This window comes from Lacerta agilis, chromosome 14, assembly GCF_009819535.1.
Source record: "Lacerta agilis isolate rLacAgi1 chromosome 14, rLacAgi1.pri, whole genome shotgun sequence".
Lineage (NCBI taxonomy): Eukaryota > Metazoa > Chordata > Lepidosauria > Squamata > Lacertidae > Lacerta > Lacerta agilis.
In genome coordinates, this window is record NC_046325.1 from 48,793,022 (window position 1) to 48,815,985 (window position 22,964).

The window sequence follows — 22,964 nt, forward strand, 5'->3', positions numbered from 1 at the left end:
AGAAACAATATGGAACTAACAGTTAAGGGAGCTGGGGGAAGTCCTGGAGGGGGGAGGGGGAGAGAGGGAAGGTGGATGGAGGGGGGGGGAATGGATTGGATTGGATTGTTTGACAATTTGTATGGATTTAAAATTTTCTGAATAAAAAATTTAATTTTAAAAAATGAAATGGAGTACCCCTTGTGGGATTTCACACCTCTCTAGTGCTCTCCTGAAAAGCCCCCCACGATTCTCCCAAGAGGTTTATACATACATTTATGCACAGGCAAACCTTCCCCCCCCCTTTTTTTTTTGCTAAGCAGCTACGCTCATTAGTGAGTTAAAATTATTTATTCAGAGCCATACAATAAAAACTGTTTAGATTTAAAAATAAAACAGAAACACCCGCCCTGCTATTTTGTCTAGCTCACAACATTCAAGTAGCATCTATTGTCACAATTTCCTGTTTGTTCCGTCTCCCAAATTATGCTAACCATTCACCAAGCATATCAGTTCAACACTATAGTTATGCAAACAACACCAGATTGCTTGGACATAGACATGCTGAAGCAATACAAAACTTTTCCAAAACAAAACAACAGAGAGAGTATTTCTTATTCATTGATTTCTAAATATACACATACTGCAATCTGATTTTTAAAAATCAGAGTGGTGCACAACAAATGTATATACAATAAAAACCACATAAAAACAAAATCACAGATCACTGGCTAACTGTAACCAATTTCTTTTTGTTCCTCAGTTGCATGCCTGGTAGTGTGGAAAGGTTTTCGGCAACTATTTAATAATTACTACTGGAGATGCCTGCTGAATCCTTAATGGAAGAGCATTCCACCAGACTTTGCCAATAAAACTAAAGGTTTTCATTTCTTTTGATATTTAATAAGCCTTACCAACCAAAGGCATGCCTATACACAGGGATACCCCCCTTCATATAACCAACATGTTTAACTCTAATTAATGCATGAATGGGTTAAGACCAGTGGCGGAGGAAGACTCTCCGACGCCTGGGGCGGTGGAGCAGAGGCACCCCCCTGGGGGCGGGGCGTCACGACGCATGCATTGTGACGTCACAACGCTCATCGGATGCACTACGCATGCCCGTAATTTCCGGGCATGCGTAGTGCATCCGGGCTGGCATTGCTGGTCTCACAGCGAGCGAGCGGCAGCTCGTGGGGCTGCCCCGTCTGTCTGTAAAGAAGCACAGATGGGGTGCCGGGCGACGGGGGAGGGGCCCGGGAGTGTCACCCCCCCTCCCCTGGAACACGGGGCGTCCCGCCCCCTACGCCCCGCCCTTCCTACGCCACTGGTTAAGACCATAGAGTAAGCTGTTCAGGCAGGCTTAGCTAGGTCAGAGCATAGCCTTCCTTGGAAGGAAGGGCTACCAAACTCTTTGTTCTCTCACATTCCACCATGCCAACCCTACTGGTAAGGTCTAAGCTGAATGCTCCAGGCTTAGACAGTGTGGCAATGGGGTGCTATTTTTCCTATCATTAACACTTACCAGGGTTTGTTAACCACCTTCTAGTTTCACAATCTGATAAAGTGAAGAATCTGACTAGTGTTAATGATTATTGTCTTACCAGGAAAGATCCCAGCCTGGCAACCATAACTGAGAAAGATCTGTGAGTGCTCACTGTAATTCAGTGTTTTTCAACCACTGTTCCGCGGCACACTAGTGTGCCGCGAGATGTTGCCTGGTATGCCGTGGGAAAAATTGAAAAATTCAAGAGAATTACTTTATATATAGTCAATATAGGCACAGAGTTAATTTTTTTAACATTTTCTAATGGTGGTGTGCCTCGTGATTTTTTTCATGAAACAAGTGTGCCTTTGCCCAAAAAAGGTTGAAAAACACTGCTGTAATTGATAGGTGACCCAGTTGCCGTGACAGAAGCCCTTTGAAATGGGAGGGTCTACACTCTACAAATTTACTAACTGGTGTAATTGTAAGATATCTGGGTTTACTTATCAAGGCATCCAAGTCAATGCAGAAATGTAATCAAGCATTGTTCCAAAATTATTTTGCACATCAAAAAATTCACCAAGAGGGAAAAATAAAATGATGAATAAAAATATGATACATTTATTGAAACACAAGGTTCAAATTGATTCATATGGCCAAGTTGTCCATACGAATTAAATAAAAAAGGTGTTTTTCTTACATCACCATTTGAGTTCAGTGAAAGCAAGACTTGCCTGACGTAGACAGGCAAAATGTAGCAAATGTATAGTTTGCCTATGCCTAGAGTAGTAAAGGGAAAACACAAACCCCCAGAATATTGCATTCTAGAAGTGGGTAAATAGCTTCTGCAAAATGTCAAAAGTTTATTATTATTCTTCATCATCTTTATGTAGTTTTTTAAACTTCACCAGATATGAATTTGGAAGGTACCGGTAATTCTTGATTTTATTAAAACTGAGAATGGGTGCTTAGATTTGGGGACATTTGGGAAGATGACATCGTGTTTCCAATTCTTGAGAAGGCAACTAACTTAAGTGAATATACATCTATGAGGAGACACTGTATTTCTCCCCAATCTGAGGTAACTTCCACAAATATGGGGGAATTAATTATAACAGATTTAAAAACCAAAGCTGGCACAAGAAGGGATGTTGATACAAATCTATCTGCAACATACATATGTGCGCGAGAGAGATTTTATATCACGATTAATTCATAGGAAACAAAACATACAGAGCAAAAAGAAGGGAAGGGAAATTATGGTAAGTGCTTTAAGGTTAACAATGCAGAAGGAAGGAGGAAAAATATTTGCAGTCTCTGAAGAGGACAGGACATGAATCATTTGCCTGAAGCCAAAGGATGACAAAGAATAAAAACATTAGGCATAAAAAGGTTGAAATAAGCTTTCAGGCAGCTAAGTCATGTGGGTGCCTGCAACAGCAGTTTGTATTCAAAAGCAAGAAGCCAAGGCCCCATGTCACGGTAGTCTTCAGTGCCTTTCCAAACATGGATGCCGACTAATATGCAGATGGTGCTTTCTGGGCATTTGCAGGGACCTAGGCTCAGAGGGATCTCCTCCTATGTTTAGCCTATAGCAGGCCTGCACAACTTCCTGTCCATCCAGCCAAATGCAGCCTAGAACCCAACAGGGCTCCACAGACAGACCAGCTGCTTTTGGCTCTCCCTCAACTGTAGCATCTCGTCAAGCAACTGAGCTGCTTCCATCCCAGCTGGCCATCAGGAGAACTTTGGAACTTTAAGAAATGATGCCTGAATTGCTTTCCTCCTCCTCTCTCCCCACCCTTTTTCTTTCTTTCTTTCGTGTCATGTCTTTTAGGCTATAAGCTTGAGGAAATGGGACTCTGGGAGCCTTTTCGGGTGAGGAATGGGGCAAAAATGCTTCCTCAAGGCAATTCATTTTGCTTTCTGCTCAGGGTTGCAGACAGGAGGATTGTTGAGCACTTGGCAGGCAGGCTATGTTCAGCTTGGTGCATCATACATTGTGAGTGCCTCTTCTATGGGAAAGCAGGCTCAAGTATCTTCCTGAAACTGAGCTCCTCCTGTTAGCAGTAGAGTATACATCTGTAATTAATCTAATCTAATTAATCTCAAATTGTCAATGTTTGCCAAATTTTGGACATCCATTGTAACATGAATACAAAGTCCTGGTCAGGATATTTTACATCACACAGTTTTTACTGAGAGACTGAGTAATTAATAAAAACAAAATCGAAAATTCTTTCTAGTAGCACCTTAGAGACCAACTGAGTTTGTTCCTGGTATGAGCTTTCGTGTGCATGCACACTTCTTCAGATGGTATCTGAAGAAGTGTGCATGCACACGAAAGCTCATACCAGGAACAAACTCAGTTGGTCTCTAAGGTGCTACTAGAAAGAATTTTCGATTTTGTTTTGACTATGGCAGACCAACACGGCTACCCACCTGTAATTAATAAAAGGCAGACTTGTCTTCCTAACGAAAAAGAGCAGACTGCCACAGACTACTATGAATCTACTCAAGCAAAGTGACATGAAAGCTGTCCTTTCAACATGATCTATAATGACACTTTTCTTCATTGCTCCAGCTTGAATGCTCATACCAAATATATCCTAAAAGAGAATTATCAAAGAAAAGCCCATAACATCATACAATTTACTGCTGCAGTAGTCTTTTGCATCAGTTGCCCTAAAAATGGTCAAAGACAGACTTAGCCCGGCTTCCTTTGGCAAAGCATGTTTAGACATTTTCTATCTGTTCAGACATCTTAGCAGTTAAATACAAATAAATAAGAAGCAAACATGCCACCAAACTGCTGCTAACTTTTGTTGCAAGGCATGAACAGGATGCAACAATCCCTGACTTGCCTACACATCTTTTATACAGTATTTTAAACTTTGATAATGTATAAAATCATATGTTTATTCAAGTGACAGGAGATATTTGCCTGGAAAGGAGGCTCCAGTATTACAAGCAATAATGAACAGTAGTTCCACATGGCAACACATGACACAGGGACTTCACTCTTTTCTTCTCTGACTGCTTGTTCCTTGGGAAAATAGAAATAGTGGCTCCCAAGTGATAAAAGTCACTGAAAGCTTGTGCAAATGTAAGCAAATTGTGCAATGACATTAGACGATGGAAGGAACAGGAGATGAAAGGTAATTTTTAAGGCCCTTGAAAGAGCAGGAAATGGAGAATTTAAGAAAGTCAGTTGTGATTTTATTTTTAATATTCAGAGAGTGCATACAAGGAATATTCATTGCTGGCATGCTTTGCAAGAATGTGAACAATTAGCCTGAAACTTGACAAAGGGATTATTTCTGTCCTCAAATTTCTTTGCAGTCAGGATAGTATTAAGCTAGTAGCTCATTAAATTGCCAAACATAAGAAACTGTATTAAAACTGCATTTAAACCATGAGTAGTTTCGGTGAGAATAGTTACTGTCCAAAATGAAAGTTCAATGTAGTTGAGCTTCAGAGAAGGACTATTACATGTGTGCTCAAACATGGCTTGCTGCCAAATACCCGTAAATGGTGTGTGTGTGTGTGTGTGTGTGTGTGTGTGTGTGCATGCAAGTGGAAAGAGTGCTGAACCTTTTCAGAGCCTGCCACAACTTGACCAAGAGAAAAATGCCCAGCTGAGTGGAGCCATGGTGGCAAATACCTCCTATCCACCACCACCACCCCCCCCCCAACTTGCAATCAACTCTCCTTCTTCCAATAGGTGTTGGGTGGCTACCTGGTTTTGAAGACGTGACTGAAATCTGCACAATCAATTCAGGCAAAAGAGGATTAGGGGATGGTCTAGTTTTTATGCAAAGCAATCTAAATGTACTATTATTTAGAAAGCTGTATAATCGGAATCATGCTAGCAAAAGTAGGAAAATGCATTTCATTTGACATCAAATTATCATGTCTAATTTCATCAAAAGGTATGAATTGGCTAGTGCCTCCTGATTCTCACAGGGAGAATCATATTTAAATGCATTTTTGATGATGCTCTCAGTTACATATATACAGCCAGGATACAGGGGGGGGGGGCATTTTATTAGTAACCAAAGGAAATTCTATTCTGGCTACTTTATTATTTATCTCCCGTGTATGGTTAGGGGCTTTTAGCTGTATTGACTTTTAGTATCCATTGGAGACAGAATATTTGCAGCCCGTTCTCTGCTGGTGGAGGGAAGAGACAGAAGGCCATAAGTTAAATCAAAATTCCATTTTCATAATGGTTTCATTGCATGGCTCCTGAGGGAATTCTGATTGCATTAGGAAAGTCTCCTATATATGGGTGGATTGTCGTTGCCCCTGAACTCACTAAAAGCCCATCCATCTGTGAATGTAATAAAGGGCAGCAAAATGAAGAGCCCTGCACATGCCACTCTGTGTAAAAGCAATCCAGTCCCCAACCACTTCTAAAATAATTTCGATGATCAGGTATTTCCAAGGTATCTCCCATTTCAAAAAAGTTGTTGTCTATTGACTTTGACACAGACAACCTCAAGACTCCAAGTAAAAACTACTTCAGACTGGCATTTAATTTCCATGGTGATGTTTTAAGTTGATGAATTCAGTTGATATAGCTTTATTTTATGCTGTATATTTAAGTTTCAGTTTCCAGGGTGGTTGTATTAAATTTATATTTCTGAAACTTATCTTGAATTATTGTATCACCACTGGCTGAAAGTAATAAAAGATTTGTAGAAGGATGAACATATAACCCAGGATAGTTAAGGAGATGCATAGCTAGAGCACTTAGGTACTTTAAATGAGTTCACGTCTTCAGGCCAGGGCCAGATGAATTACACCCCAGTGTGCTGATGACTGTAATCTCTGAGACTTCTTGGAAAAAGGGTGAGGTGTCAGAAGACTGGCGACAGGCAAATGTTATTTCTATCTTTAAAAGGGGGAGGGCAGGCAGACCTAGGAAACTATAGACTGGTTGGCTTGATGCTGATACCAGGCAAATTTCTAGAGTAGAATGAGCAGCAATATTTTTAGACTATAATGTATTGTTTAGTAGGAGCCTGCATGGCTTTATGAAGCATAAATCATGCCAAGCCAACCTTAATTCATTTTCTTTCTTTCTTGTTTGTTATCATTTTCTTTACTAAACTGTTTTGAAAATACAAATTAAATATAAATCAAACAATGGGTAAATTATGAACATAACAGGCTTAGGACAGCTCAACAACTGTACTGTACAAGCTGATAGACTCAATACTTTCTTTCTCCGTTACATTTTCTTTACAGGGTTTTCTTTGCATGATTTTTCTTTACAAGGTTTTGAGAGGAAGAGATAACTCAAAAGCTCCATAGTCTACTCTAGAGTAAATAGGAGGCAGGGGGCAAGCATTATCCTCTACACTTGTATAGTCCATAAACGCTTCCCATATTTTCTCAAAAGGCTTTTATCTTTTGTCCCCTGCTTGCCCTTAGTTACTGTGTTAATTGTGCTAAAAGAGCACATGGCCATTTTTTTTATACCACTGGTCAATATTTGTTTTGCAGTGTCTTTAATTCTGAGCTACCACTGCATGTGCAGCTAAGAGTAAGAGCTAACCCACACTTCCATCTGTCCTGTGCCTAGGAGGCATGGGTCTCAGCAGTCCTGTCTAGGCACGGGTCCAAGAGGTTTTGCCTTTACACTGCCACTTCCCCCCAGAAAACTCACTCTTTAGCACTAAATTGGAATAAACGGCAATCTGTTTGTTTCGATTAAGCACCAAACCTCTGGTTCTCCCAGGGGAAAGTGGCAGCAGGGGTGTAGCACCTGGAGCGGTGGGGGCAGGGCGATCTGCCCGGGGGGGGGGCGCGATCCGCCCAGGGGGGGCAGCACAGTGATCTGCCCATGGAGTCCGCCTGGCGGACGCAAGCCCCACGCTGCTGTTTTGGGCAGCGTGGGGCCCCAAGCCACTGCATCAGTCCCAGGAGTGACACGTGGCTTGGGTGTGCTGCAGGCCAGGCCCCGCGGTAAGTGCCCCCCCAATGGTGTGCCGTTTTGTGACCCCCTCAGGGATGACACCCGGGGCGGACCACACCCCCTTCCTTCGCCCGTGAGTGGCAGGGTAAATGGAGGTGTGGATTAACCCTGAATCACTCAACCACTCTTCATAATTAAGATTTAGATTTCTAACCAAGAACATATTTAGCAGAACCAAAGTTGGAGATAGATCTTAATTCCTTTTTTTACATAGTTATTAGTTTTGCAAATCATGGGAATGCTGTGGATGTGTCTCCTCAAAGTATCTGACAAAAGTTCCCATGATTTCCTTGTCGGCAAGATGTTAAAATGTGGGCTGAATGATGCTACTGTTTGGTGGAGCTGCAGCAGGTAGTCTAGCAGTCATACTCAAGCACTCATGAATGGCTCTGAATCAACTTGAAGGGAGGTGCCTACTAACATCCCAGGCACTGTACTGTTAATCATTTCCATAAATGACTTGGATCAAGGAGCAAAGGGGATGCTTATCATACTTGCAGATGGCACAGTGATGGGAAGCGTAACTAATGCCATAGAAGACAAAATCAAGATTCAAGTGACTTTGTCGGGCTGGAGTGCTGGGCTAAAACCAACAAGGTAAAATTCAACAAAGATAAATGTGAAGTCCTGCAGTTAGGTACAAATGATCAAAGGTACAAGTATGGGATGACTTAGCTTGGCAGTAGGACATGTGAAAAGGATCTAGAATGTTTTGCATGATCACAAGATAAGCATGAGCCAGCAATGTGATGCAGCTGCTGAAAAAGCAAGTGCAGTCTTATTTCTTTAATTATTTAAAAAAACCTCCCAAGGCAGATGCCATCATCTAAGTTTGTAATATAAACTCAAAACAAGTTTAAAATAATAAAAAGTGTATTTTAATATATTTTTTATAAAAAATAATAAAAATACTGATACCCTCCCAAAAACTCACAACGATAATCACAAGCTCAGTAAGATAAGTAACATCAAATACATAATGATAAGCTACAGTAGCACCAAACATGTAGCAATCCAAGAAGAATCTCATTCAAGAGACAACAGAGGCCACATGAACATCTGCAGTGATGGGTTTATAAACAGAATAATGCATAAAAAGGAATCATTCCACTCTATTCTGACTAGTACGGTACTGGACAGTACATTTTAAGTGGGCCAATGTCAAATCTCACAAAGAAGGGTTGAAAGAGCTCACAGAATTGTAGGGGAAGTGACCCTGAGGGTCATCTATTCCAACCCCTTGCAACACAGGAATCTCAACTAAAGCATCCATGACCTCTGCTTATAAACCTCCAAGGAAGCAGAGTCCACCACCTTCTGTGGGAGTCCATAGGTATAGCCAAGAGAAGATTAAAGTAAGGCCTTCAAATATCTGAAGGGCTCTAATGCAGAAGGTACAGCAGATGGAGAATTCCTAATGCTAAGAGTTATTCCACAGTGGTGTCTTTGCATCCTGCACTCCAAATTCATCCTGCGCTTAGTGGGAGATAGAGTTGATGACCAAGGTCCCTTCCAACTCTGTGATTCTATTATTCATTGTTATGAAACAAACTAAGGATTAAAATTGTAATTGCTATAAATGCAAGAAAGTTAGACCTTCCAAAGAAAGATGCATTTAGGAGACACCTGCCAGGAGACAGTTTAAAGGAAAAACCAAAAGTGCCCTTTGGGGGAGTGGGACCAAAAGCAAGATTAAATTGCCTTCATGGGAAATAATCGCACGTACTTTAAAACACAGTAGTGAGGATTGCTCCACCATAGAGGCTCCATGAATCCATACTTCCTGGTGGCAGCCTGGAGTTGTTTCAAGTTGTTACTTAACATCAGCTGACCAGTACATCCAACATTTTAAAAACTTAACTCCTACACCACACTCAATGTGAATCCCTTTTGTGTCATGGAAACAACTAAACAACACAAGCAGGACACTATACCTGTATGATACATGCATTTGCCACATTCACACTTTACATCCTTAGGTGTATACAAAGGAGGATACATATTTTCACATAACCAAAAAACATATGCAAATGTTATGCCACATTTCGCAGATTGCTCAGAAGGTTTACTCAACTGGGCCCAGAAAATCATGTTGGCATCAATGCCCAGAAAAAAAATGAGGTGCGGCTGAGTCCAGAGATTGCCCTGAATCTTCCAATATTCAGGTTCACTGGAATGATCCAAGTTCTAGCATTTCTCTGCACAATCCACTAAACAACTTTATGAACTCCTGGCCTTCTGGTGCCAAAGGTAAGTGGGATATGATGGAGTATTATGCCCTTCTGAGGCAAGGCAACCAGAACTGTACACAGTATTCCAAGTGTGGTCCCAACCATAAAGGTATTGTGCTATTGGCAGTTTTAACTTCCATCCCTAAGATGTGATTCATCTCAGTGATTCTGGGATATCAACCATCTTAGAATAATAGAATTGTAGAGTTGGAAGGGACCACAATGATCATCTAGTCCAACCCCTCTGCAATGCAGGAAACTTTTGCCCAATGTGGAGCTTGAACAAATCAGAATCAAACCAATCATTTGATGTCCGGATTTGCTAACTAGCTAGTTAGAATAAAACACAGTTCCCTGAGTTTGTACACAATGCGGAAATGCAGTTTAGTCAGAAGTGGATGTATACGCTTTCGCACTTCCCCTCCAATGTATGAAAGAGGGAAGAGGAAGTGTGTGAGTCGAAGGGACTGTTTGTCTATGGTCGTCTAATTGTGTGCCAAGGCCTAGTAACCCAGTCGCTCCCAATGAATAACCAGACAAGGCAGCAGGATATAGATTTTGGGCTTGAATAGGCTACAACTTTATTGGTTACAGATGTGAAAGTTTGGCATAGGGATAGGTGAAGCCATTTATTTAACCCCAGCCCGTCTGCTGGAAGTGAATCTAAGGATAAACCACACCATGGGTGTCAGAATTGTTATAATGGGGCGGTGGCAATGACCTACATCAAATAGGGCTATCCCTGAGGGGTCCTTGTTGGGTGAGTGCTATGGCCCAAGCACCCACCTGTGTGACAGACAGAAGCAATTCCTTACAGATCCCTTTAATGGGCTACTCTTAACCCAGGAGGGGCAGGCAGAGACTACATCCTCCCCTCCAGACAAAAGTAAGGCTTACCCAATGCCTAACCTCACAAAGTTGTGATGACTGCTATAAGGTAGGTGAAAACCAAGTGGCTGAAAAACGTTGCTGACCCCTGGTTTAGAGCCTCCAGCACACACACCAAATCAAAGTCAGTAGGAGTCATGATTTTGGCTATGAGGTCATTTCCTCCAAAACATCCCCACACCTGACGTCATATAAGATGTACTGGGTAAGAGGCAGGTAACAAGGTGGTTGCAAGGAAACAATGTGAAGCTTAAAATTAGCTCACCATTGTTCCTCTGCAAGTGCGGCTTGCTAGAATTGGCTGCCCTACGGAGTTTCCCCAAGGGGGCACATGGTCAGTGCCGATTCAGGCTGAAAGCAAGCCTCTTTGAAGCTACATAGTTCCACAGTTTAATGCAGAGCTTTTCAAACTTTTCATGTTGGTGACACACTTTTTAGACATGCATCAATTCGCAACTCAGTAATTCAGTTTTACTAGCAAACCAGAGGTTAAACTAACCCCTTTCCAGGCCCGGGAGGAGCGCATGGAGCGTTTGTATGACACACCTACACACTGCAGCCGACGCACTAACGTTGTGACACACAGTTCGGAAAGCTCTGGTATAATGCATGTACTACACACCTCACCCACCCATCCAAAAGGCCCACAGGAGGGCAGGGAAGGTCAGAAACTGGCTCACCAGCTGGGAAGAGTTCCCCATCACTGAACAGCCAGGCGCTCGCTGATATGCTCAAACAGACAGAGCACAGAGCTCCCTAGAAATATAGATCACCAGAGAACTGTGGGATAACCAGCCTCATACAACCAACATGCTTAAGTCTAAATAACACATAAAGGGCTTAATACCACAGCTGTCCTGCCAGGCTTGTTGTTGTTGTTCAGTCGTTCAGTCGTGTCCGACTCTTTGTGACCCCATGGACCAGAGCACGCCAGGCACGCCTATCCTTCACTGCCTCTCGCAGTTTGGCCAAACTCATGTTAGTAGCTTCGAGAACACTGTCCAACCATCTCATCCTCTGTCGTCCCCTCCTCCTTGTGCCCTCCATCTTTCCCAACATCAGGGTCTTTTCTAGGGAGTCTTCTCTTCTAATGAGGTGGCCAAAGTACTGGAGCCTCAACTTCAGGATCTGTCCTTCTAGTGAGCACTCAGGGCTGATTTCTTTAAGAATGGATAGGTTTGATCTTCTTGCAGTCCATGGGACTCTCAAGAGTCTCCTCCAGCACTTCGGCGATCGGTCTTCTTTATGGTCCAGCTCTCACTTCCATACATCACTACTGGGAAAACCATAGCTTTAACTATACGGACCTTTGTCGGCAAGGTGGTGTCTTTGCTTTTTAAGATGCTGTCTAGGTTTGTCATTGCTTTTCTCCCAAGAAGCAGGCGTCTTCTAATTTCGTGACTGCTGTCACCATCTGCCAGGCTTAGCAAAGACCACTTCCCCTCACCTTGGGAGGAACTAAGGAATCAGGCCTATTGTTCTTCCACAGCCTACCTGAGAAGCTCAGTGTTTAAAGAGGTTTGAGCTGGTTACTCCAGTTCTGCATGGCTCTCACAAGCATCTCTTCAGTTCCTAAACCAATAATTTAGGAACTTTCACCACTTTGTAACTAAGTCAAGTTTTACTGTCTGTGCATTTTTTTTCTGAAGACTGCATGGAAAAGCAGGTGAATCTGACCACTGGAGAATTTGTAAGTACCGTAAACTATGTTTAACTTACCAAACGTGTGTTCTTTCCCTATGTTAAGAGAAGAGGAAAACTTTGGAACTCACTTTAAAGGGCATATCTTAAGGATCTCTTTTTCCACATATTTTGCTGCATTTTTTTGTTACTTTAAATCTCTGCTGGGTTTCTCTCACCAAAGAGTAAAGGTAAAGGTACCCCTGACCGTTAGGTCCAGTCGCGGACGACTCTGGGGTTGCGCGCTCATCTCGCTCTATAGGCCGAGGGAGCCGGCGTTTGTCTGCAGACAGCTTCCGGGTCATGTGGCCAGCATGACTAAGCCGCTTCTGGCAAACCAGAGCAGCGCATGGAAACGCCGTTTACCTTCCTGCCAGAGCGGTACCTATTTATCTACTTGCACGTTGACGTGCTTTCAAACTGCTAGGTGGGTACCTAGAAGTACCAAAGAGTACCTGCCGCCAATTTCGATTTTGGCATCCAGAAATTATCCTTTTGTTGGTGCAAAAGAAAAATAATATATATAAAATTTGCCTTTTGCACCAACAAGAACTAACTGAGATCATGACGTGAGCAGAGATGTGTATCTGAAACCACTGTAGATATGAGCAGAATCTGAAACAACTTGAGGCAGCATTGGCTGTCAATACAGACTGCTCTCCAAAAATAGCATAACAGTGGAATAGTAACATATTTGCCTGCAGATGTTTTTCACAGGAATTGCACTCTGCTGTCTGTTTATTTGCTTTCTATTATCTTTAGCAACATAAAAACATGTTTTTAAAAAGCCTTCAGTGTTAAGAAAAAAAAACCCCTAACACTCTGTACTTCTACCTGAATATTTGTCAGAGAATGATACAAAACTTCTGTTGTGTACGTGTGCAGGCATCTTTTACAAAATGCAGTTGCCTTTGTTCAGCTTTTTTAAAATATCCAGTCTTACATAGTTTGTATCAATCAGGAAGAATTATAGCAGGATGGGCCCTCCCATCCTTCCCCAGCCCTGCTACACATGCTCTAAAAAAATAATACAGGCACACAACTTCATTAACTAAATGCACTGAATAAACCTTAACATCTCAGCTAAATCTTATCTGCTCTGGATTTGCTGCTTAGCAGTAAAACCCAAGTGACCCATTTTCCCATCTCCTGTTGATTTTATTAATTGATGGCAAACCGGGCAGATTTCCCTCCTCTAAGTTCCTTTTAAAATATTTAGGAAACATCCTTCATCATTGTCATCTTGCTGCTGCTCGTGATTGTTCCTTAGCATCTCGCTTATTATATGTTGATTCTTTTTTCCCTCTGCTTCAATTAAATTAAAATGTGCTTTTGCCTAAGAAAGCTCAGTTGCAGAATAATTTATTAAACAGTAGATATCTTGACATTTACATTGTTAATGCATGTTTTAATCTGTTTTTAGTTTATTGTTGATTTTGTTTTTTTAATGTTTTTAGTTGTTCGTTTTAATTTTATCATTTTATCTTTCTGTAAACTGCTTTGAGGGTTTTTTTTTAAAAAAAAAACAATCAAATGGTGTATAAATTCCACGAAATAAAATAAAGGCCACTGTGGTTTGTGTTTGTGTGCATCAGGGCTCTTTTAGCTATGTGCCATGATTAACTTCCCAACTTTTGAAATTTCTTGGCTCATTTATTTGTTACAATTACCACCAGCCTTTTTTTTTTTTTTTGTAAAGAAAACCAAATGTAGTAGTGAAATGCTGGCTTTTTAAAAATAAAAATAAAAAGCATCCGTAGTGGAAGCTACAATGAGCACAATGTCTGTCTTATATTACTTTGCCAGAGATAGCAGGGATCTTGAGAAGCCACAACATTCTTGCAATGGTTTCAGTGCACCAGTTTTGTATGGCTCGTCCCACCTTTTCAGCTGATAAAGACTCCTTTGTTAGCCAAGCATCCTGTTGCTCTCTTTTGCATTCTGATGCATAGGCTGACAAAACACACACACACACACACACACACTATCCAAAAAAGCTTCCTTTCCACCTGCAAAGCACTCTTAACCACAGAACTAAGCCGCAATGCATCTCCAGCTATACCTCCATAATGCAGGCACCACTTTTCTTCCACAAACCTTCGGTAACAAACCAGCTGAAAACCTATCCAGCTTCACCGCAGCTGATTATTACTTTGAGGATCTCAGAAAGATCGAAGCTTTCTATAAGCTCCTTCTGCTATTATTCAACTAGAAGGAAGGGATTTCTCTATACCTTCAGCATGCTCCATACCTCTGAAATCCTGTTGTCATGCACTTTTTGAAGTTGTCAGCCCCAGTGTAGTGTATGATACTGCTAATTAGCTTTTACGGGAGATAACAACTCAATTTAATATCCAAGCAAGACTTAATGGTATGATACAATACCGTTCAACATAAGGAATTTTGACTCATTAAAAAAAAAATCTGCAGCAGCTATGTATAAAACAAAGCTAAATCTATGGGGCGGAACCTGAATGAAGTAACATATCACAGCTAAACTTATCACAGTTAAACATACACACACACACACACACACACACACACACACACAGAGTGATCAGATGCTAACAAAAGGAAGGGGGATTATTAGACTGATGGTATAACAATGGTTACTAAAAGTGGCATTCACATAATGAGATGGTGTGTACCAAGCACACCACAGTACTGGGTTTTGTTATTTAAATATTCAACACAGTGGGGTGGGGGGTGTTGTTTCACTAAAAGCCGGAACATGCATTCTGTTGCTTTATTACTGCTATGTTACAACATGTAGAGCTAAAGACAAATACCAATGCATTTCTGGAAGAATTGTCAGTATAATGAAAATAGTTCACACCCCTCCAATTAATCCTCCTCAAATCCCACAATGTATAAATCCAGAGTAAATGATATTTTTGATAATGTTTCCGTAATGATATGAGGGAAATGTGCCCTGTCTTTCTGGTACAATTCACCTGCTATGCCTGCTTTAAAACCCTTTCACAACCTTGCAGCTTGACTAATATTTGCTCATATTTAGGCCCCCTTCTAAATTTGGCCGATTTCCTGAACTGTTTTTAAATCAAGGAGATATAAGTCATCAAAAAGGAGTGTTCCTTTTCTTTATTGTGGTTTATGTATAAAATTATAGCTACTCTGCCCTGATCATTATTAGTTTAGGCAGGAAATCAAGTATTTTAAATAATATTTATTATGAGGATGAAACAAACAGAGTAAATACAAAAATCAGAAGTTAATTATAATTTGGTTTTTAAGACATATTTTTTACTGATTCTGTTAATATTAGATACACAAATAAAGTTACATTGTTTCATTTTAAAAAGCCCAAAGTAAATGAATGCTAATAATATAAAATAGTAAAACAAAATCCATCTGTAAATCTTGTGGCAATTTAAATGATACTAGTTTAATATTTGCATTTTGTACAACAACAACAACAAAAAATACACAAAAACAGTGGTGCTTCTTTAGCATTTGTATTGGCTCCTGACAACAAATTCTGATAGACCAGAAGGTTGCTTACTTTTAAACAACTCATAAAAAGACAAAGAAAAAGAGACATTAAGATTATGCCCATTTACCTTCAGAAAGTAAAACTTCATGGGCTTGCGGCTTTTCGCATGTCAGCTTTAAGTGCCGATTCTAATGCTATCATATAGAACATGCAAAATTATTTGTGTTTGAATTCCACAATAGGTTACGAAAAGCTTTCTTTCTTTTCTGAATTTCTGTTAAATTTCAAACCGCCTATTAAAGGGGGGGAAATAAATAATATGACAGCATTTTAAATCCTCAGATGAGAAATTCAAGCTTGGTTACTCACCTAAGTGAAGCCAACATATTTCAGATGACAACTCCTAATACATATTTTAATACAGCCCGCTTGTTCACAGGATAAGCCCCATGTGCATAAAAACCAAATTACTCTTCAAGGAACTTGCTAGTTTTAAATCTTTTCAAGCTTTGCTCGCTGTGAGGCTGCTCAGCTGTCAGCAGTGCCAGTAAGCAAGCTGTACACACATCACTGATGAAATTCCTAATGGATGTGGGCAAACCAGCAAGACTTAATATTTAAAGGAAATGCATCTTTTTAGCTCCTGTTTAAGTCTTGACAACACACTGGAGATTTTGCTGGTGCGACCCTTGGTTTCTCTGAACAGCTACATCGAACTGACCTGATGAGAGAGTCTTCGAGGCGGTTATCTCATATGAAATTCTCAGCCAGAGTTTCGGGGCAATTTCTTTCCTTTTCTTTGGACTTGTAGCTGAGCGTATATTCTGTCATTTCTCCTCCAAGAGTGGACAGATGGCCGGTTAGTCCTGAGCCTTGCTGGAATGAGGCAAAAGATTTGCATTCTCTCACCCTCACCCCCCCCCTCCCTGGTTTAGCCCCCAAGCAGATAAGCCAGAGTCGGGCACAGTAAGTACACAGCCCTGCCCCCTCCACCAATCATTTCAATTAGTGCTACATGAGAGGAGCTTCTGCTTAAAATCTGCTTAAAGAAGGGGGCCAGAGGGCAGGGCAATTGCCTTTGCTCTGCGATGACAAGAAGCTGCTATAAATATTGCTAAACAAAAGCCCTTGTCAGGGGCCTGGAATAGTGTCACATCCCAATGCAATAGAACTGCAAAAGCTCAACATGCACATGGGCTACAGAGGGATTAAAGGGGCGGGCCGGGGGGGGGGGAATCTGAAAAGGAAAGGAGACTCCACAAGAGAAGCTGTCACCTTCCCGGAAGTATATCACTATGGATTATTACACACTAATTAGGGTCCTTTTAAAAGGTTATTGTATACTTGGCTAAATGAATATCTGAAGAAGTGTGCATGCACACGAAAGCTCATACCAAGAACAAACTTAGTTGGTCTCTAGGTGCTACTGGAAGGAATTTTTGTTTGTTTGTTTTGAATACATCCCAACCACTTGGGCACTGAAGGACACCTGAAGCAACAGAGCCCTCTCAAGAGTCACTGGGAAAGCTAATCTGTTGTGTGCGCAAAATATGAATGAGATTTTTGGGTGTGTTTTTTTAAAATGTATATTTCATATATGTGGTTGTCCCCCTGATTCTCTCTCTCCAATCCCTTTTCAACAAACCCACATTTCCCACGAAGCCTGGGGCTTAACCCCCAGACTGCACTTCCAATCATAACAAAGTGTAACAACATTTGTTCACATCCATCCCTAGTTAACCTTGTTGCTCTCACTCCCAGGAGTGGCATTTCATGTTTCGGAAGTGGGAGCAAGATTCCCAGCCAGATGTAAATGCTCACTCTGTGATATATTAAAGATACCCCTGCATTTTTACAGCTGAATTTCAAAAGTATTTCCCCCCTTTTTATACTTAATAATAATAATAATAATAGCAATTTCATCACATAGGACAAACACCAAGCACACCTCTGGCATACCTCTAACAACAGTCTACCAGTATTCTCTCCCCAATTACTAGAAAGAATGAAAGAAGAAAATTACTCAAATACACAAATAAAATAAGAAGGACAGATTATTAAAAGTACAGGAATAACGTATAGTGCTAGAAGCATTCAGGGTGCCACCAAAGAAAGAGCAACTAGTTAAAGGGAGGGAAAGGACTCAAGGAGCCAGAAGGGGACATTTGCAACCAGCCAACAGTCTTTCTTCTGCCACTTTCAGATATCTGGTGCAGAATCAGGCAATGTCCTGGTTCAAGCTCAGGACAGGGCCAGGTTTGCTTTTTAACAAGGCATGTTAGGGGAAGGTCGTGAGGCAGGTCCTGACTCAGCCGGTTTCCACACAGCTTAAAGTTGACTGGAGGTCAAATGAAAACGCTTCTTTGTGACTAAAGAAAATTAATGAAGAAGATGCAGCAGCTATTCTGACAACACCTATATTTAACAGCAATATAGCTTGTTTCAGGCTGCCAGAAGATACTTGGCTAAATTTGGGCTGGGAAATAAAAGCAGGAATCTTCAGATGAACAGCATCCACACGTCAGTGGCAGTTTACTTTGGTTCCTGCAAAGGATTTTTGGGATAACTAAAACACAGGTGTGTTCATCATTCCCATAATGTGGTTAATCCCAACCAGGGCACCACACCTTTGCTATCCCTCCTGTCCTGGCCCTTTCTTTTCTACATTCCCAAAATGTGTTATTTGATTATTTTTTCTGAAAAGTCATTGGAATAATCCCCTAGTCCCAATACCCACTGCAACTAAACCAAGTGCCAATAGCTACATAATCATATATTTTATGATATTTATAACACAGGGCTGGAGTGCATCAGATATGAATTCAGGTATCCATCAAGATACAAATACAACACAACCTCAATGGCTATAATAAATAATTAGGAACAATGAGAGGCAGGAATAAAAGAAATCATAATGCAGACTAAGCCTAACCACTTGAAACCCCTGGGCAAATAAAAATGTTCAAATCTGGTGCCAAAATAATGATAATGCTGGAACTAGTTGTATCACTTTGGGGCGGCCACTCCAGAAGAGTAACCAGGTACCATGTCACTTACCTCCCCTTTAAAAGTAAGAAGCAGCACTTCGCAAGCAAATAGGCAGCCTCTGTTTACTACAGGATATCCTTTCCCTCTGGACTCTGAGTTACATTTCCTTAAACTTCATCTTTTGCTTCTCTTTCACTGTTTTAGGCTGCAAGCCTCCAGGGGCAGTGGCTTGCTCAACCCGTAAAGGACCACGTACACAGATGGCACCAAATAAATAAATAAAAACAGCAGGTGGTTGTTTTTTTGAGGGTGGGATTTATCTATTTCTGTGTAATAATTATATGCCAAAGTCCAACAAAGCACCAAAAACATGTATGATTTAACCATAGACTGTTGAGCATGCTGTCTTATGGAAGTGAGTTGTGGGCAACTTATAACTGCCAAGAGTGAAGCTTCAATGCCTCAGGAAGACTGCGGACATCACATGGCAGGACAGTCTCAGATAAAGATGTGCTCTCCCAAGCCCACATGTTCATACTCCTGGCTTGGTAATGTCCACAGAATGGGAGATGGCAGGATCCCCAAGGATGCGTTCTGTGAGTAGCTGGCTTCAGGCAACAAGCCCATTTGGCTGACCAACTGTGTTACATCTGCAAATGTGATGTGAAGGCAGGGCAACATCAACCCCACCATATGAAGCCAACCCTAAAGCCAGCTCCTCACAGAGCACATCCTTGGGCATCCTGCCATCTTCCATTCCCTGGCAGATGACCGCAGTGCCTGGAGACAAACAGTCAGGTCATGTATCTACACTAGAGACCAGAGGAGAAATGACTGCTGGGAGGAGCGCAGAGAGAAGAGATGTCATGGTGCATCTGCAGCAGCACTGCTGGATGCCTTCATCTGCCCCAGCTGCAACAAAACATGTCTCTCCCTTATCAGTCTCTATAGCCACAGCAAGTGCTGTAACTCTCCCATGGTTTCACTTCACTTCACTCCCAAAGGTGCACTCCTCCGTTATCTCCCAAGGCAGACAGATACCAACAGCTATTATGAAGAAAAAGGTTGGATCTGCAGTGTAATGTAGCCCTATTCAGAAGTATTTGCATGCCAAATCTGCATGCTGGGTTGCCCCACCTCCTGGTGTCCATGTGTATAGCATGAATGTATGAACAAAGGAAGTCCTTGTGCACATAGCTAAACATATGAAGGTACCAACAAGCTCCAAACCCTGCAAGATTGGGGTAAAGCTGTACACGCACCAAGACTTTGGCTTGGCAAAATTTCAGGCTGTATGTACAGGTGCCAGGCAGGTGGGAACACATAATATCTGACACATTTTGTACAGTAATATAGATCCATCAAATGATGCGTGCCAGTTCTTTCAGTGCATTTTCTAAAACAGAGTCCGCTCACATTCATTCAGTAATGTTTCATGAACAGAAATGGCCAAACATTGGCAAGCTGCTTATCAGTTATAATCAGAAAGTCACAAACTAGATCCTATGTCAGGCAATGCTTGGAGCAAAACACATCTGAACGATCTGCAGTCTTAGTATGAGTCTGAAAATAGTAAAAACATCAGCACATATCTCACAAATCTGTTACGAACTAGACTTGTTCCGTTGGCAATCACAAAATGTTCACCACCCCTAAAAACAGATATGAGTACTCACTCAGTACTCTTACCCTCCTAACGTATGTTGCCTGAACAAATAATACTTTTCATTTACGTGGCGCTTCAGAATATTCAAAGCATTTGATGTACATATTCCTAGTAATCTTTAAAACAGGTGTGTAAGGTATTATACCACCATACACATAGGTAGGGAGAAAGGATGAGGATGAGAGATGGCGACTTGCCAACGGCTAGTGTGTTGCTGATGAGAGATTTAAAGGGGGGGGGCTGAAATGGGTATTTATAGAGAGTATTTGTGACCTGCCCACTCACAAAAATATAATAGCAGTGTACAAAATGATTAAAACATCATAAATTTATAAAATACAGGAAACTTATGAAATAAGCAAAAATGCAGGTCTGTCAGGTTAATGAAGTGATAAAGCTAGAACAACAACAAAAAACAGCACAGTGAAAAGACCTGAATACTGGTATGAAGTTTGCAATGAAGATTGTACAAACATTTTCTTTCTTTCCTTTCTATATTTTTATGTGGATTTTCAGTGTAGTTCTTTCTCTATTACATCACTATCTTACTTTTAATGTTTTTCATAATGAAACAGAAAACATCAATTGTCTTCATAAGGAAACAGGCTCAAGTGTTCTCTTCCGAGCTGAAAACATTATTTAAAAGCATTCAATATTCAGCCTGTAATACAAAATGAAATTTTATTTCTAAGACTGTGCAAGGAAGGAGCCGCCTTCTCAGACAGGCTAGCTTAATAGCCCGTGGCTGGTAGAAGCACATCACCTGTTTGAATGGCGCTGAAGGAAGCAACGTGGGCATTTGAATGAAGCCAGAAAAGGGGAAAGAAGGCTGGCTTTTCCAGTGGGATTGTGAAAGGAAGCTTTGGACAGAGGCACAGTGCTGCTTTTGCAAGACTGGCATCAAATGGCTGAGTTCAACTTGCAAATTGATAACTCTCCAGCAGACTCTCCTAACATGGAAAGTAATCCTGTCCAAGGTTACCCCTGAAACTCTCCTGAAGGAGGGACAAGTTTTCATATATGATCTGCTTTTCACTTTTGTTCTGCTTACAATCTGAAAAAAAATAAAAATCCTTTCTCCTCATAGGGAAGATGGTGGTCCAAACAACAAAACACGTTCCTATATAAAGATTTCCGTCGTCCATTGATTTAAAAAAGAAATCTCTGATGTCATTGGAACAGTCAGATTTCCTGCTTTACATACTGTATAATTACTACTATTCTAAACACTCTCGCCATTGAATTTATGACTCTGCAGGGCAGCTCAAAATTAGATGCATTTGGGTTCAAAATCCGACATTAGAAACTCTTGGAGGAAAAAAACCTACTGTACATGTGGAAAATTTGCCTTCTACACTAGTGGAGGATTTCCCTTAATATATTTCATTTGATAAGCAAGAAGAGTCACCACTGTCAAATCATATTGCATTACAGTTCTTTCCTTTAACATGTTCTTGGGGAAAATAATGGATTATCCTATTTTCTTTGTCTGAATAAAATGTTTCAGATGTAGAGATAAAGATGTTATCAGCCGAGCCATTAAACAGTGAAGTAAAATGAATCAACAGAGCAGAAGTAGCAGATTAAATTACTGCTTAGAGGTAGGAAGGAGAACTAATTACAGTGTTCATAAGCCACATGCCAATCTTCTCCTTAACCATGTGTTTTGATTGTGCTGAGAGAAGCAGACTCAGCAGCAACACACAACGGTATAAAATATTTTCACAACAGAACTTTGTAGCAAGTTAAAAATGGAATTTCGGCAGAGGAAGGTTGGTTTTGGATAGTTTGTCCTGCTCATTAATTCTGTAATTGAACAGTTTTGTTACATGAGCAGTGCTCAATTGAAAAATGATGATGATAATAATAATCTATATATATAAAATCCAAGTGTCTCTGCATCCAGTCCCCGTGTCCCTGGGTTTGTGCTACTGCGCATGTGCCCCACGGACACAGGGATTAGAGCGCAGAGACACAACGCTACACAGAACTGGGAAGAAGCAGAGCTGGTATCTGCTCTCCATGTCTCCACGTTGCTGGGAGAGAGGTCTTCTGATCTCCAAACTGGAAGAATGAGCATATTCCCTCTTCACACATGACCAAGAAGAACAGCAGCAGGGGACCTCTCTTGAAGCTTCTGTGGAAAGCTTCTTAAAAGAAAACTGGCCATCAAGACGAAAAGGACAGTAATGATGTGAAGCCCACATTCAGGCAATATGAGTTAGCAGCAATGATCCAAGTTTCTTTCATCATGGATATGTCAACAACTCCCACTTCAGTATTTTTGTTAGTGGCATGGGGTCCTGCATTTTTCCTACTGTCCTATTGTGTTTCTCTGTGTTTAGAGTGTGTCATTAAGTGTATGCCTTGTCCCATCCTCTTTTGAAATGCACTCTGTGATGGATTTCCACCAAGCTAATGTGGCCCCTAGTTTAGTGCAAAAGTGAAGGAGTTCAGGTAGCAAATGGCGAAGGAAGGGGATCTCCCCTTCTAGAGTTTCCAAAAAATTACAGTTCCATTACATTACCTTCCTAGCTGGAAGAAGAAGAAGAAGAAGAAGAAGAAGAAGAAGAAGAAGAAGAAGAAGAAGAAGAAGAAGAAGAAAGAAA

At 41.1% G+C, this 22,964-nt stretch overlaps 1 protein-coding gene across 6 annotated transcripts in view; it reads right to left on the reverse strand.

Annotated features, from left to right (window-relative positions):
- Positions 1–22,964, reverse strand: part of LOC117058596 (poly(rC)-binding protein 3-like) — a 152,205-nt gene that overhangs the window by 59,807 nt on the left and 69,434 nt on the right. Inside the window, exon 1 of one of the 6 annotated variants that reach the window (XM_033169843.1) lies at positions 16,423–16,626. The exons of 4 other annotated variants lie outside the window; for them this stretch is intronic. The gene's annotated coding sequence lies outside the window, so the exon portion shown is untranslated. Of the gene's footprint in view, positions 1–16,070; positions 16,301–16,422; positions 16,627–22,964 lie in introns of those variants that run through there. One more of the 6 variants, XM_033169842.1, reaches the window with a different exon arrangement.